We start from the raw sequence: 15,263 nt of genomic DNA, 5'->3' as shown, positions 1-15,263 counted from the left end.
CTCAAGCGTCTGCTATGGGCTTACCGGATAACTCCCTCTTCCACAGGCTACAGCCCGTTCCGCATACTGAGAGGAAGAGAACCGTTCACCAGAGACAACGTGGCCTGGAAGAAGCTCACCGTGCAGAGTCATTGGTCGCCGGCAGTGGTGCGCAAGAACTTGGAGAAGGCGCAAGCCGTGTACACAAACTACTACGACTCAAGGCATAACACCAAGGAAGTCGCATTGGAGAGAGGAGAGTGGGTGAGGGTGAAACTGCCAACACCAGGGAGGAAAGGGGACAGCAAGTTCACGCCCCCATTCCAAGTGGTGGAACCCTATTCCACATCAGCCTTACTGAGCGACGGGAAGATATGGGCCCAAGATCGTATGGCAAGATATACCAGGGCCGACGAGACTGAGCAGAGAATGGAACTGGACAGCAGGGAAGGAGCCGGGTCCACACCGGCGGGAAAAAGCGAAAGTAGGAGACCAGATGGAGAAGCAGGAAGTGTTCCCCAAGGGACCTGGAGTCCAAGAGGAGGGGGAGTCGAGACTCCAGGACTAAGTGACCGAGAGACAGAGTTGGACGGTCCTGAACCTCGAGAAGCGAGTGGAGCGGCGTTCCCGAGTGGGGGGGCACCACCCCTACCGCAGGCGCAGGAAGCAGGAGGACACGCTGCGGGAGGAGAATAATGCTGCCACGAAGATTCGAGGAGTTCAGCCTAGACCACAAGTAAGACTGTTCAAGTGTGAAGGAGGGACTGTGATTGTTGTGTTTATAAAGGAGGGAGATGTGGTGTTGCGGTCTAGTCCGCAGCGCGCACTACGTGCGACGTCACCGGACTTCCGGCGGCGGCCATCTTGGATTCGGCACTAGCGCGCCGATTCGAACTGAGATCGGAGCTCCGTGCCGGCGCTCCTGCAGTGAATGTGATTCAAGGAATAAACCCCTTCCACCTTACTACAACGCCTAGTGTCATCTGTGGGGGGCACCACTAGTAAGGAAAGGGGCAACATTACAGTTGCTACTGCAAAAGCCTCAGCTGTCCCATGAAAATAGTGTCATGTTCAACTTTAATTAGGGAGGTAGAGAAATGTTGAGCTGGAAAACAAATGAGACCGGTTGAAAATTATTGACATAAAATAGTCTGCAGCTCAGACATGCAATTCTCCACCCCTAGGAAGGACATTTCCCTACTTACAATTTTAAGGTGAATTTAATAAACCAACTCTGTTAAAAAGGTTTCCGTATTACATTCTTCCCTGTGTGCACATTTGAAAGCTGCTTTCCTGTTCCTTTACCCAAGTATGATTACTCCAAATTGTTCTTAATTATACAGTTCCTGTCTGGGACTGGCAGGCGTGCAGCAGAGGTTACTACAAGCAGTTCGTGAAAACAAATCACATAAAACAAATACTAAAAAGATAGTTAGCAATACCATGATTGCTGAAGGGGAGCAGAAGTAAATCTAAGCTGTAGTTAAAAAAGACTCCCTAAGGAAAATGAAGTGACCAGATGATGTGTACCACTGACCTGGTTAATAAGCACTTGTAATATAGCACCAACAAACCCTTGAATAAACGTGTATTTTACAAATACATGTATGATTCCCTATCTGGTACATATTTTCTCCCAAACATTGGCATACAGTCTGATGTGCTTTGAACCTGCATTCTCTCCATTCTTTCTTCCCACAGTTTATTTGCTTCTCCCGATACCATGATTGATGCAGACAGCACCGCGTTATACTTTGGGCACGTTGGTCTAAGGAATGGGATTCTGCACTGGAGTGGACTAAAGTGACGGTGTTGAAGGAGTGGTGAGTCCACTCTGCATAAATCATGATACAAGGGGGGGGCATAATTCCAATTATATCAGAAGTCAAAAATGAGAAGATGGGCTAGATTCAGCTTGGAAAATTCAGAGGGTTGCCGGAAAAGAGGTACTAGAAGGAGTCCAAAATTGCTTTATACAAAAATTAATGATAGCCATGTCTGCAGTACTACTCCGAGAAGCCACATTAGTAATTCAAAGCAGCTATTGCTTTACAGTACAATGTAGAAAAACATACATTTATTTTATTTTTCAAATTCTCTATTGTAATTTTTCTCAAATATAATGCATAACATAGATATGAGAATGAATAAAGCCATTCCCTGAAGGATTGACACCCCTCCCCACCCCCAGACATACCCCCACCCCACCCCAGCTGGTCCGGTGCACTAAACAAGAAAGGAGAGGAAAAAAAGGGAAAAAAGGGAAAATAAATCAATTCTACCTCTGGCATGAGAAAGAGAAAAAAAAGAAACATTGTCTATAAAATCAAAGACAAACAAATTCATTGCAAATAATTACATCTACAGTGAAGAGTCATATAAAATACAGGCTCTAATATTTGTAAACAAAAGAGGCACATAATGGTAATACCTGAACTACTTACTAGTTAATTTCTTGCTTTCCTTGTCACCCCTTGTCCCCCCTTAGCTATCTTACGACCATCTTATCAGAGGTACCCAAATTTCCAACCCCTTTTCTATTGCTCTACGCCCCTTTCTAGCATATACTGCAGTCTCTAACCTGTATACTGCCAAGAATCTACCTAGCCACTGTTGACCTGTTGGTGGAGCTGGATCAAGCTAGTGAGTGGCTAAACAGAGTCTGAATACTGTCATTGCAATGAACAGAAAGGGCTGAACAAGCGGCGGGAGCAGAGGACTATTCACTCCAAGTACAATCAGCTGTGGTGACATGTCTACTTTCTGACCCACTTGAGATTCCAGAATAGTACCAACATCTCTTTTAATTGTATCTAGGTCGGGGCAGGAAGCAAACATGTGTACAATGTCTGCAGCTGGACAGCCGCACTGTGGACATGTTGATCCCGCAACTCCTCCCCATTTTATTATCCTGGGTTATATAGAGATTAAACCATGTTTTAAAACATTGCAACTGAAGGTTGGCTGCAATACATGAAGTTTGGGCCATATATAATGAATCTTCCGCTTCGCACGCTCCCACCGGTAATCGTTCGTGCCAGCAGTCACAGTGTTTAGATAAGTCATCCGGCATCGTCTCATTACATTTTTAATAAATCTCTCCAAGTGTACCCGACCCTTTAAGCAATATCTCAACCAAAAACACTCGAGCAAAGCCACTACAGCCCCCTGTCTTCCTTGCTAGAAAACCTCTTATCTGGAGATATTAAAAAAATTGTCTGTTCACAAACCCAAATGTCTCCTTGATCGTATCAAAAGCAATCACACCTGTCTCATTCATAACATCACTAACCATCCTGACACCTTTGTTGTACCAGTTTTTTAATATGTCCATCATTGAAAATACTAGGGAGTGACTCATTACTATACAATGGGGTATAAGCATTAATAAACCCCAGACCGAGCATTTTCAGGACTGAGGTCCAGATTTTGAAAGCGCAAGTCAGCGTCTTAAACTTCACCCGTTTATAGTAGTTAAGATCCGTATGTCGCAAGAGACAGCCACAAGCCAATGCCCCTAGTAGCAATTTGTAAATTGAGGCGGCAGTCATCTGGAGCTGATTTGTTTCACCCCTAAGTAAAATACCCATTTTATATAATATTGCATCCCAATGATATAGCTGAAAATTGGGTACCCCCCAACCACCTCTATCTCTAGGTAGCGTAAAAAATGTCAGCGCTCTCCGAGGGCGACAGTTAGCCCAGAGAAATTTAGTAAACATCTGATTCATAGACTTAAATGAAGCGTTATCAATGGTCAAAGGAATTTCCCTAAAGAGGTATAACATTTTTGGCAAAAACAGCATCTTGATGACATTGCATCTCCCCACCAGCGTGAGCTTGAGATTATCTATTCGTTGAAAATCTGCTTTAAATTTTTGAAGTAATGGGCCCAGATTAGTTTCCACAATTTTTGACACATCCGCCATTATTCCGACCCGAGGTATGTTGCCTTCTGTACGACCTGTGGGTCATTAATCTGGAGTCCCTTGCCAACAACAACAAGGGTTTTGTTGGAATTAAGTTGATATCCCGAAATGTGCCCAAAAATTTCTGTTTCTTTTTCAATTTCTTCTAGTGTGCCCAGTGGGTTATGAGTCACAATTGCCTGATCGTCGGCATACACCAGGATCTTAGTGCTCCCCCATGTATTGCTAAGATCTGATTATTGTCTATAGTCTTCCTAAATAATGGGTCAATGTACAAAGCAAATAATAGGGTGGAACATGGACATCCCTGATGAGTCCCCCTACTAATTGAAACAGGACCTGACAATTCCCCCATTATTGCTACTCTGGCCACCGGATTGCTATACATTATTGCAATGTCCTTAGAAGACCCTATCAAAGGCTTTCTCCGCATCTAGCAGAATTAGCCCGATAGGGTCTCCGGTGATCCCTGCAGTATCAAAGAGAGCAATCACCCTTTGAACATGATCGATAGTGCTCCGGCTGGGGACAAACACATGTTGAGTTGGTGAAACCAGTTTCTTAATCATGACTTCTAGCCGGTTAGCTAAGATCTTGGCATATACCTTAGTGTCACTATTGATTAACGTGATAGGTCGATAAGACCCCAACACCTTAACCGATTTCCCTTTTTTGGGAAAAACCACAATATTTGCTGACCCCATGAGTCGGTGCCCCCTGACCAGATTGTACCTCTGAAAAGACATCCACCATTAATTCCAGTAGGCAGGGAGCCAATTTTTTATAAAATTCCCCTGGGATGGAATCAGTACCTACTGCCTTCCCATTTACCAGGGACATAATAGTGTAATAATAATAATAATAATAATAAATGGCCAAAATGTCCAAAATGGCTGCCCTCGCTTCTGCAGGCATGAAGCGACGTCGCCTGACTCCCTCTGCCACCGGACCAGAGACTTGCCTAGGTCCGACGTTGACCGTGTTGTTCCCGCACCGTCTTTCTGCCGGAGTCCACATTGCTGTGGTCATTCTTTTGCAGGGACCCGCTGGTTGGGGGTGCCGCTGTTTTCCTGGAGGCGAAGGAGTTCTCTGGCCCGGGATTGCGGCCTCCCTCGGCTGCTGGCCTTGGGAGAGTGAATCAGGCCCCGGATCGGATCACAGCAGTGACTGTGGTCGCGGGGTGTGGATCGGGCCCAGCCGTGTTCCTCCTCCAAAGGAAGGCCCAAGGAAAGTGATTCTGGCCCCGGAGATGCCCCTTGAGATGCCCTCTTTCCTGTTTGGGGGCAGCCGCAGTCTCGTGGGGGCGACAGGCCTCGAGGATTCCTCCTAGCTGCGGAGTGCTGCCTCCCACAACCGCCGGCCGCTGAGACTGAGTCGGGCCCTGTGGGGAGCCCTCCTTGATGGGCGCACTCAGGAGGCAGCTCAGAGGTGCTAATCACTTTTCCGCTGCCCCGCCGGAGACATCCTGAAGCGGCAGACTGGTCCATCGCGCGGGCTTGTCGTGGAGCCTCTTCCCTGCACCCCTCCCGATCGGTCTCTATCTCTGAGGGGGTGACCTCTTCTTTCACCACTCCAGCTGCAACCGGATCGGCCCGCCCCTAGCTCCTGAAGGCCCAGATCCAAACGGAGCTCCCTCAATACTTCTATGTGGGGCAAGGCTGCAAGATACAGACCGGCATCCGAAAAATAATTTCAGGTAAGGGTTGTGCCCTCACCCCTCTTGACCCGTCCCGACTACAATAGACTCCACGTGGACCCTACTCCTCAATTCCACCACGCCTCCCCAAATACAAAATTCTGACTTTCACTCCCCCACAGACTATTGATATAGGATCTAATAATTTGCTGTTTGAGGTTTAATTCAGCTCTGAAACCCCATTCTGTGCCCCATCCTCTGTCAAATGGCAGGTAAAACCCACTTACACGGAAACAGAAGAAGGACCAATACACCTGACACAGATACATAGAAAGAGACAGAGGACTACGCTCTCACCCCATTCTACTCTCTACAATCAGGAATGAATAGTACCTAACTCCCCGACCCAACCACTCACGTACTACACCGTCCTTTCCCCTCAATCACCTAACACAACTCCTCACCCCCTACTCCTACCCATCCAGTACACCCTCTGCTCCTCCCCATCCTCTCTATCCTCCCCCCTCAGGCTCTACCTACCCCACCTCCCAACCCCTCACCCCAACTCCCAATAAACACCCATGCCCCTCACACCCCCTCATCCCAACCCCCAATAAACACACATCCCCATCACACCAATATATCCGTTTCTCACTCGCTACATGCCCTTGTATCCTCTCTGACCACATCACCTGAAGGTTTGTGCCCCTGTATAACCAAACCCCTCCACTCACACTTAACAGTTCCGCCACCCATCACTCCATACCAACTACTCTATCTCCCCCCTCACACAGCAGGCCATCATCCACAACTAATCCTGACCACTCCCTATCCCCAGACAATTCTCCTCCCTCCGCCTACGCCCCTTCATTCCTTCCCTGTACCCGGATTGCCCCGACCCTATGCAACATCGTACTCGACCTACCTACTTTGACTACCGAACCCCTCACTCCTCCCAACCCCGTCACCCCTCACCCCATCACCCCACACCATCTACCACATCTCCCCCGTCACACATTAGTCCACCCTCTGCAAATAACACAGACCGCGCCCTCCCGATACCTCCCCTCTCTTTAATTGCCCAGATCCTACACAACATTGAACGTGACCTATCAAATTTAACTACGGAATTTGCCCGACTCAGAAAAGATTTTTTCTTCCACAGCACCAGTACCCTCCCTCACCATAAAACCCCCATCCTCCCTCCCTTAAACATCACCAATAACAAACACAACCTTTGGAGATCGCTCCCTCTCCGCTGCCGTACGCATAGACCTCTCCGCACCTCGAACCATCTCTCCCCGTCCGACCTCGCTAACCTATGTAACTCCTACCTTCCTAATCTGCCAACCACCAACCCTCCACTCCCCTATGCCCCCATCCCTGTTATCACAGGGACAAATAGAACCCCCTCCAACCCCGTCCCAACTCACGTTGATCCACTCTTGCCCACCTTCCATACCCATCCCCACACCACTGAAGTGCATGCTCGTTAATTGTCGCTCCGCGGTCCTCCACGCCACGGAAATCTCGGAAACTATGAATCCATTGATATTGCATTCCTCACAGAAACCTGGCTAAATGACCACTCAACAAGCATACTTGACCTACTCTCCCCCACGGGATACTATATTCTTAGAAAAGACAGACCTAACAGAGTTGGGGGTGGGCTAGCCATTATCTTCAAAAATGAACTTCAGATTTCCCTTGTCACCAACCCAGGCTACTCCTCCTGCGAATACCTGGAAGCAGAACTGTCAACTCAAAACTCCCTCCCAATTTGTCTACACAATATCTATCGCCCCCCCGGGACCACCACAGCCCTTCATTGACGACTTATCAGATCTACTGACGCAATCAGCATTATCCAACTCAAAAAATCTCTTTCTTGGGGATCTTAACCTCCATTGGAATGATACTAAAGACCCCACTATCTCCCTCCTCACTACTTTTCTTGAGATCAATGAACTCAAACAACTATGCCAATCACCAACACACACTAAAGGATCCATACTTGACGTCATTCTGTCCAACGAAGATCTGACCTCCGTTACCAATATCATCCCCATTGACTGGTCCGACGATCACCTTATACTGTTCACCTTTGCTACCTCAGCAAACCTCCCCGCCTCTAAAACTACCAGACCTAAGAAATTGACCAGAAACCTAAAAGGTATCCCCCCAGGTGTTTTCCAAACGAAACTCCAAGCTCAACTTCTTCTCATTCCCCCTGACAAATTGCGAATGAGCTCACTGAACTCTTTAACAATACTGTTACAGGTATTCTGGACCAATTGACCCCGCCTAAACTCAAAAACCAAAGAGACACCCCTTCAAACTCTTGGTTTAATACAGAGATAAATAATGAAAGATGGGCACTCAGACTGTCGGAAAGAACCTGGAGACACCATCCCTCACCCTCCCATCTTGCACTTCTCAGACGTGCTAGATCCACGTACAAAAAACACATCCTCAAGGAAAAGGCATCCTTCTTCCGCACTCAACTTGATCGTGCCAAAAACAGACCCAGGGAACTCTTCAAAATCATCCGAAACCAAACGTCCCCCACACCTCCAAATATGACAGCCTCCTCAGACAGATGTGAAGAAATTGCCCGCTTCTTCTCGGAAAAAATTGCCAAAATTGATCAATCCTTACTTCCCACACAATTATCCTCCAACTCCCAATGCAATCTTGTCCTCACCTCTAATGCCTACTCCACATCCCCCCTTCCAGCTGACACTTTCTCTCCTCTGCCCACTATCCTACCGCTACCCAGCGAGCCTCCTCACCCACCCATTTCCCTACCCCCCACCATTCCACAGGCCTCTCACCTACCACATCTCTAGTAATCAACTCCCCTAAATCTCAACTTAAGAACAATGCCTCCTTGCTCAACTTTCTACCCGTCACTGAGCTTGAAGTCCTCAATATAATTGGCAATCTTAAACCGTCCTCCCACACAAAAGACCCAATACCCTCCAACCTTGTCCCTACCTTTAAGCACATCATCACCCCATTCTGGACCAAAATCATCAACACCTCTCTCTCCACGGGCTGTGTCCCCACCTCCCTTCAACTTGGACAAATCTCGCCCATAATCAAAAACCCCAATGCTGACCCCAATGACCTAAATAATCTCCACCCCATCACTAATCTCCCCCTTCTCTCAAAGGTCCTTGAAAAATGTGTCCTACTACAACTAAACAAACACATCGAAAACTTCAACCTACTCGACCCCTTTCAATCTGGCTTCAGAAAAGGTTGCAGCACCGAAACAGCAATGCTCAATGTCATTGATGACATCCATCAATCACTTGACAATGGCGAGACCTGCCTTCTTATCCTTCTTGATCTCTCCACAGCATTCGATACAGTCAACCATTCAGCCCTACTTAATGTGCTTAGGACCCGTTTCGGCCTTAATGGCACCGCCTACACATGGTTCATCTCTTATCTACAACACCGAACTCAGCAAATCAAAATTCAAAACTGTCTCTCTAACCCCACTCCCGTCTCCCTTAGAGTCCCCCAAGGATCTATTCTCTCTCCCTCCCTCTTTAACCTTTTTATGGAACCCCTCATCCTCATTCTTAACCAAGCAGGCATAAATTACCACCTATACGCCGATGACACCCAAATCTATTACAAGATTAAAGCTCATGCTGACATCTTACACCTGAACAACACCCTTACCAAGATCTAAAACTGGTTCCATTCCAATCATCTCAAACTCAACTCTAATAAAACCGAAATCATTCTCTTCTCCCCCAAAAATAACCCTCTCCCCGTTCAATCATGGATCTCTGACCTCAATGCACTCAAATGCTCACTCTCCCTGTCCAACTCTGTCAAATCTCTTGGCATCTCTATTGACAACACCCTAACCCTTAACGTTCACATCAAAAACTCTGCCAAAGGAGCCCTCTTCACTCTCCGTCACCTCAAGGAAATCAAACCATTCATACCCACCGATGATTTTAAACTTGTAGTTCAGTCTCTTGTTCTGTCACGTATTGATTAAGGTAACGCCATCCTTAACGGAATCCCCAAGGTACACCTTGCTCCAATCAAAGCTGTGCTCAACCTTGCTGCCAGGCTCATCACGGACTGCAAACGCTTCGATCAAATATCCCCGGCTCTCAAATCTCTTCAATGGCCCCCTATCGAAGGCAGATCTGCCTATAAAACCACCTACATTACTCATAAAGTCCTCCACCAAAACACTCCTTAGTTCCTCTCAAAGAAGCTCCACATTGCGGGCTCCACTCGACCTCTGAGAAGCACCAACACCCTCCTCCTAATCCCACCTCTGCATAAAAAGAAAGCCACACAATCTCGCTCCTTCTCTGGCAATGTCCCTGTTATCTGGAATGCTCTCCCAAAAAACCTGCGCTGTAATCCCTCAATATTCCAGTCATAACCTGTGTCCTACTCCTGATCTCTTATCAACATACTATATTTGTTCAGTAATATATGCCCTGTCTCATGTTCACCATTTACCTAATTACTTGAAATCTTGATTTGCTTAATGCTCATGTTGTTTTTACTTTGTATATTTCAAATTTTTGTTGCTCTACCTATTATATACTTTTATACCCTATGTGTCTTATACTATACTTCTGGGTCTAGCCAGCGCTATATAAAACCTTCAAAATAAATAAATAAAAAATAAATAATAGTGCCAGCAACTTCCTCAACTTCCTCTGCCGTAAAGGGTACCTCCAGTGCCTCTCTTTCTTCACTTGATAACTTTTTCCCTGGAAGCCCTGCTAAATAATCATGAATTTCCTTTTCACTACCACTAGTTTCTTCTGTATGCAGCTGTTGATAGAATCACTGAAAGGCAGCCCGTATATCTGAAGGCTCTGAGATTAGCCCGTCCCGAGGATCTTCAATTTCAAGTATTTCCCCCTGTGTCACCTCTTGTCTAATGAGCAACACAAGCATGTGTCCCACTCTCTCACTGTATTCATACATTTTGGATCGCCAAGCGGCATATTTCCCTGCTGCTTTGCTCGCCGAGACTTCTAATATTTTAGACTTAGCTAATGCCACATGTGTTTGTACCCGCCCCACATCCCCCCCACTCATAATTACATCTACTAATTGTGTTTCTGCTTCAACCAACTTTCTATAGAGTTCCTGCATGTGCTGTTTACCCTGCTTCTGGGACCTCCAGCCATACCTTGATGTTTCCTCTCTTATCTCAGCTTTCAGCGCGACCCATACCACCTCCACCCGTGTACTACCCCTATTTTCAGATATGAATCTGGGAATCCATATTCACATATGTGCAATATGTTCCTCATCGTAAAGGAGTGCTCTATCAAAGGAACTCCAGTGTTGATTACACGAGTGGGCAGTCCAGTTAATTGACACACGTTTTACCTTTGTATATGTTCCAGTGCCAAAGTTAGTGGGGTGCTAACACCACAGAGAAGATCCAAGGCTTACCACCTAGCCTGCTCTCTCCAAATTCATTCAAGCCTACTTTTGAGCAGTGCTTGAATTGAAATCACATAGGCATTACAATTTCATGTTATCTCTTTCTATCTCTCATCAGATCAAGCAGTTTTTATTCTGATGGGACTACATGTGTAACCCCAAACGACCCTCAGTTTTCGTTGCAGCACATGGTGAAGAAGCCTGCCACTGGTGGGGCACAACCCATACAATATGATAGAGCAGATAGGAATTCATCAGAATCTGAAAAACACACCTTTAATCTACTCTGAAAAGGGCGTTAAAGTTATCATAATGTAACAATTTATGCTTTACAAAACACCCAAACAAATAAAACCAAAATTAGGCACATGCTCGACATATTTTCTCAGTATTGTGCTGTGCACTGCTAATTAATTGTTGTGGGGTAGTTCTTAAACTGCTAAGCTAGGAAGACACGTTTGTTCTGCACAGCAGTCTCTCTCAATAAATACTGTTTCAATCCAGGTCTTTTTCTGTCCACAGCTGTCTTTCCTGGTCACCAACTCTGAGCAGCATTGTCTTTACACAGCTGTGTCCCATGGTTACAGCTATATCAGATCTTGTACTCTCCCTCTCACTGCTACTTTCCTGGCACTGTTTCTTTCATTGTGGTTTATTTCTCTTTGTGCAACAGTCTCTCTCAATTAAGGCTCTCTTATCTTCAGTTGCCCCATCACTGCAGTCTACTTTCATAGTTATACACCCTGGGCAGGCTCTTTTCTTCTCTGCACAGCTCTCTCTGCCCCAATCCCTTCTTTTACCGGTTTCCATCCAGGGAATCCCCCTCCCTGCACAGTCTCTTTTTTGTGATGTTATCTTCACATAGTTTGCTAGGTTTGCTTCTAATTACCTGCTTGCCTCGCAGATGTTGTCCTCATTACTGCCTTTAATATAAAAGATGCTCTATCATTCACTTACAAGGATTGTATTTTGTCTCTTAATTCCAAATCTCCTGCACCCATCTAAGTCTAACAAGGATGGGGAAAGGGGTGGGATTGAATTCTCCTTGGCAGCTCTCCTCCTACTCCTACAGGTTGGACTTTGCAGTAGCTGTTCTGTGCCTAGTCCTCCCCAATGTCCCTGACTTGGTGCATAGTGAGTTGTTTGCCTCTGTTAGCACAGGGATATGGGTATGTCTGTATTAGTGTAGGGTGAAAGTTGTTCCTTTGCACAACTGAGCAGTGCGCATGTTGAGGGCAAGATGAGCAGTATACCAGTTTGAGTGTAGGGTGAGGGATGCAACTTTGTGAATTTACAGTGATTGCAGGGTTAGTGATGTGTATAGTACATGCTGGAAGGAGTGAGAGTCATCAGAAGTTCATAGTGAAGTGATGGGATAAGTGCAAGATGAACTGTGTGAATGTAGGGTCAGCAGTGTGCCTGTGTGAGAATGGGGAAGTGTTCAATCTGTGCAGGGTGAGCATAGCGTGTTTTGAGAGCAGGTTGAATAGTGTGTATTGTGAGTGCAGTGTTGGGGTGTGGATTTATTATGACAATACAATGAATGGTTTGCCTGAATGAGTGCAGTGTGAGTAATGTGAGGGCAGAGTGAGTGATGTGCATAGGGAGATCAAGGTGAAGGGATTGCTTGCAGAGTGTAGACTGAGTGGTGTGTCTGATTGAATGTATTGTGACTCGTGTCTGTGGAATAAGCAGTATGTCAGAGTGTGTGTACAGTGAATAATGTGCATGAATGCAGAATTTATGTGTGTTTATGAGTGCATCTGAATACGGGGTAAGCAAAGTGCCTGAGTGTAGGGTGAGCAATGTGTCTGTGTGAGTACAGGGTAAGCAGTGAATCTTCATAAGTCTAGGATAAGGAGTGTGCTGTGTGAGTGCAGGGTGAGTATATGTTTGAGGAGGTGAAAGTAGTATAGTTTTTGCTAATATCGCTCACTTGCGCACACAAACAAGAAATGTGTGCACACAAACAAGTCACTGCTGCACAGAGACACTGATTGTGACTAGAGCAGATCTCCAGTTAGAACTACCTGACGTTCAGTGTTGGTAGGTGGTGGTTGTAAGGTTGTCTTCTAGGTTTCCCAGCAGCTTCTTGCACACATTTAGGAGTTTGTGAGAACTACTAGAACTCTAATGTACTCAACAGACCATTTGAACAGTTTTAGATGAAATTTCCAATCTTGACGATCTGATGCTCATGGTTTACAACTGAAGCAATGCCTGTGATTGGCCTATACTAAATTATTTCAGAGTTATTAGGGAGAGGGTACAATGGACCTTTATTTCTCCTTTACATACATATCTGCTGACACATGTGACTCTAAAGTTATTAAGGACCACATACAATTTGTGGGCACATGTGATAAGCATCACATGCATGAAAACATGAGCCATCTGCTTCCAAAGAGCTCTGACTTGTGATTGACTGAGGAGTTCATAAGATCAATGTGGGAGGAAAATTTAAGTGATATTTCAATTTTTTTTTGGGTGCCCAAGTGAAAAAATAGAGGCTTATGGCGACATAGACGTGCAGGAAATGACTAGAGGAATTATTTTTGCAGGGGTAAAGTGAGTAGTTTGAAAAGCAGAAGCAATTTTAAAATACACAAATAAAAAATACTACTGTGCCAGGACACAGTTGCAGTAAAGGAGTTCTAAAACTGTTCAGGAGAACTATGTTCTAGGGCAGTGTTTCCCAAATTGTGGGCCCCGATCCACTGGTGGGTCATTTAAAGATTTTTGGGGGGCAGCAAAAGTCTAACGAATAAATAATGATATCTTTAAATTGTGTTATCTTGCCACATTTGCTGCGCTTCGAAGACAGAGGTGCAATAAGGGTATGTCTTATGATAAATTGCTGCTTATTTTTTTAACATGGAGATTGTTGTTTACAAACTCCTCACACTTTGCCTTCAGAGAAAGAAAAGTGAATTATATGAGAAACGTGCTGGGGTAGAGTAAGTGTGAAAAGAAAGGCAGTAGGATGCCCTTTTTTGTAACACACAAGAAAATGTAAATACCCGTAAAAGAACTGTACACATTCAGTAGTTAAGAAAGCAAGAATTAAGCACATTTTTTTTAATTCTGAAGTGTGATGGAAACAAAGGGGCTGATTTATATTTTGGTAGACAGCTAGCTGTTCTACAAAGGGGACGGAGTAAATAACTCAGTCCCCATGGTGGATGGACCACCCACCAAATTTGAAAATGACCACCAAGCAGTCGGTAATTTATACAGCATTGGCAGGAACTGCCGTCCTAGTAGTTCCTGGCAATTCATAACCCTGCACCAATCAGTATTCTTTTTTATTTTCAAAAATTTTTTTATTTAAAAGAATATATATATATATATTTTCAAAAAGAAAATCCTGAAACTGGTTTTCTTTTTGAAAATAAAAAATAAATGAACACCTCACCATGAGAGCTTTCGCCCATGGAGAGAGAAGCATTATTTGTATTTTACTGACCCTCAGCGTCAGGATTTGCCTGGCAGTGACAGACAGTAAAAAATGGCTACATGTCCGCCCAGCTAAATTGGGCAGGCAACCATGTAGCCATATCTCCAATGGCCCTTACTCCGTAGCCCATCGGAGAGGTTTGGCTAAGGCAGTGAAGGAGTAGTTACCATCACAGCAAAACCGAAGGACTGCTCGCATTTAAATCAGGCAAGCGGACCTTCATGTTGGTGGTATGTTATATGCTGTTGTCAAAAGATTTTAACAGGATCAAAACAAATCAAGAGACTTTATTTGGTGATACACAAATGATAAATATTCACTAAAACCCGTCTTCCACACCTTATTAGAACATTGGAATGTGGAGCACTACATTGAATACAATGGAGTGCTACGGGCTTCTACTGGCCGGTAGAAACCCGCAGAGAAACATTCCAGTGCTGTTTTTGTTCACAGCTACTGCTGTGAACAAAGGCCTCTCGGATCCCGAAGGGATTTAAACCCCTTTGTTTTTAGTAATTAGAACATTCTGCCCTCTGGGGGCGGAATGTTCTAATAGCATTGTAGCCCTCCTAGCAGGCTCAACTGGCAATTAAAGGCCCGCTCCCTTGTTAAGAGCTCTTGCCTTTGGCTTGGGATTTTAACACTGGAGCAGGCCTTAAATGGCCGATAGAGACTGCTAGGTCGGGCTCTAAGGCTATATTATTTGTTAGCATAGTATTATCAGTAAAACTGTATGTCTGTGCAACTTTAGTGGCAATTTAAATTGAGAATGTGCTGTCTGTAAACGTCAGTGCGCTACCACACAATGCTTCAG

Source organism: Triturus cristatus, chromosome 6 (genome assembly GCF_964204655.1).
Source record: "Triturus cristatus chromosome 6, aTriCri1.1, whole genome shotgun sequence".
NCBI classification, from domain to species: domain Eukaryota; kingdom Metazoa; phylum Chordata; class Amphibia; order Caudata; family Salamandridae; genus Triturus; species Triturus cristatus.
Note: the sequence above shows the minus strand (reverse complement) of the source record.